We start from the raw sequence: 2,640 nt of genomic DNA, 5'->3' as shown, positions 1-2,640 counted from the left end.
ATATCCGCCGGAGTCTTCTTCGGAGAGCAATCCAGTCGCTACCATTAGGTTGAGAGACCAGGCGGAGGAGGCGATGGCGTCTCCTGATGATGATGATGATGTCCTTAGGCTGAATGACACGTACCCACGGCGAGGGATTGGCCAGGTTGCACAGCGGATACAAACGCACTCATGTACAGGGAATGGAGTATATTTAAATTTAAAATTTTGGGACGCAGAGCTAGAATTTGTACAAAACAAAAAATATGGAGAAATAAAAGTTGTGAATTCACATTATACACAGAGGAATCTACCAGATGAAATTATATAATCGTGAATAGAATCGAATACTGGTTTCAGGGCATATCCCTTGGTGCTTGCCCCGAAGGATAAGAGAATTGGAATAGATAGAGGAAGCCCAAACCGAGCGAGGGGGGTCTCCAAGTAAGGAGAGCAGCGAGTCGCCGGCAGGAGAGGAAAAAATGTTCTATAGACTCAATTTCGCCACAAGACTCACCAAGGTTGGATATCGAAAGTCCCGATCGGCATAAATAAAGATTAAGCCGCGGTATCCTGCAGAGCAAAAGGGTTATGGACACCTCACATTGCCTCGAACTGCACATCCGCACACTCCAAGGAAATGCCAGGTGTAGAAAACCGCTGCAGCGAGGAGAGGCTCATGGCTCAAGGTGTGTGTGAACGGCCGGGAGGCAGGGAACAAAGTGTGTTTATTATCAGACAAGGGGCTGCTTATATAAGGACAGGTACAAGCATGAGCATGCGCACTTGGTACCGTAAGGGCACGTGTTAACATGACAGTGCGCATACTTACGTCTTCCTTCTTTTCGAAGAGAAAGAAAGAAAAAGAAAGAAGAAAAAAAAGGAAAAACAGTTTCCAAATTCACATGTCAGGGACCTAAGGCTGCGGTCTCTCTGGCAGGGAGTAACGTTGTGGCGGTCTACGCTGACGGTCACTTCTACGAAGGATGCCCTCAGGTTGTAGCTCCGCCATCTGGCCAGGCTGGGATACCGACTGCGCAGAATTGGTCGCTTCAGGGTCCGACGTTGGTTGCATTTTTTTGGAACTGAGATGCTCCCTGGTGCGCCGCAGCTCTTGTCCGTTGTCTGTAAGTAGGGTGTATGGCCTAGGTGTTCCTGCAGGGCCTACAACCACAGCTGGCGACCATGTTCTGCGTATGGTGTCGTACACCGATACTTGAGACCCGCTGCGAAGATGTGGTAAACGCTTGGCCGTTCGGTTGTAGAAGACGCGCTGCTTTTCTCTTATTTCCTGGAGGCGATTGCGAACGGATTGTGATGGCACAGTTTGTGGTTCGAGGTGCTGGGGAAGAACCGGCAACTGGGTCCTTGTTTGGCGGCCCATCAACCTTTGAACGGGCGACTTCAGTTGCTCGTCCCTTGGCATGTTTCGCCACTCCAGCATGGCGCTGTAAAATTCCAGGGTTGCGAAAGGACACTTCGGGAGCAGTTTTTTCGCCTCCTGCACCGCACGCTCCGCCATGCCGTTACCACGAGGATAGTACGGGCTTTACGTTACGTGGGCGATTCCTAGCTGCGCAGCAAAAGAGCGGAAACAGGCGCTGTTGAAAGGTGGGCCGTTATCACTGCACAGCTTTGCCGGGATTCCATGAGTCGCGAAGACGAGCATGCACGCATTGTTTACCGCTGTCGCTGTTGTCTGACGTAGCTTTTGAACCTCGAAAAAGAACGAGTAGAAATCCACGAGGATTAGGTAGGACTGGTCATCGTGGTGGAAAATATCAAGCCCTACTACTTGCCATGGCAGGCCTGGTATCTCGTGGCTCAGCATAGGCAGTCTAGTGTTCCTGCGCTTGTACTTTTCGCATGCTGCATATGACTTAGCTAGAAATGAGATGTCTGCGTTCATGCCGGGCCAGAACATTACTTCTCTAGCTCTCATCTTCATTTTTTCTTCGCCTCCATGTGCGGTGTGCAGCAAGCGCAGAATTTCCGGTCGCTTGGCAGGAGGAATGACTATTTTGTTGCTTCTGAGTACCAGGCCTTCCTCAACGTGCAGCTCATTGCGGTAGCACCAGTATGGACGCAGGGCATGCGGCACATGGTCCTTCATTTCCGGCCATTCTGTGCTCGAGTAACGGCGCAGTTCAGCCATACTAGCGTCTTTGTCAGTGTCATGCCGAATACTTTCGAGCTGCTGGTCCAACACAGGAAGCGAAGAAACAACGCTGACTTGAAATTGTTCTGTCTCGTCGATTAGTTCCGTAGTACTCGGGAAGCGAGAAAGCGCATCGGCTAGAAACAACTCCTTTCCTGGTTTGAACGTCACCTTGATTGGGAATCTTTGCAAAACAAGCCTCATGCGTTGCAATCGTAGAGGGCATTCACAAAGTGGCTTTTTGAATATAGATTCCAGAGGCCTGTGATCAGACCCGACGATAACCTCTGATTGCCCGAAGATATAATCTCAAAATTTTGTGCAACCATGAACAATTGCCAATGTTTCCTTCTCGATCTGCGCGTAGCGCTGCTGTGCTTCTGTTAGCGAACGGGATGAGTACGCAACTGGTTGCCCATTCTGTAGAAGAACGGCGCCTACTCCATGCTGACTGGCGTCTACTGACAAGGTCACTGGTTTTTCTTGGTTAAAATTGGCAAGGA

General features: G+C 50.0%; 1 pseudogene; it reads right to left on the bottom strand.

Moving 5' to 3' along the window:
* Nucleotides 1-895: 895 nt before the first annotated feature.
* On the bottom strand, nucleotides 896-2,134 carry LOC149326593 (uncharacterized; annotated as a pseudogene).
* Nucleotides 2,135-2,640: the final 506 nt, after the last annotated feature.

Source organism: Amblyomma mixtum, chromosome 10, assembly GCF_055824585.1.
Source record: "Amblyomma mixtum isolate Tamu chromosome 10, ASM5582458v1, whole genome shotgun sequence".
NCBI classification, from domain to species: domain Eukaryota; kingdom Metazoa; phylum Arthropoda; class Arachnida; order Ixodida; family Ixodidae; genus Amblyomma; species Amblyomma mixtum.
This window is presented reverse-complemented; position numbering and strand designations above follow the sequence as displayed.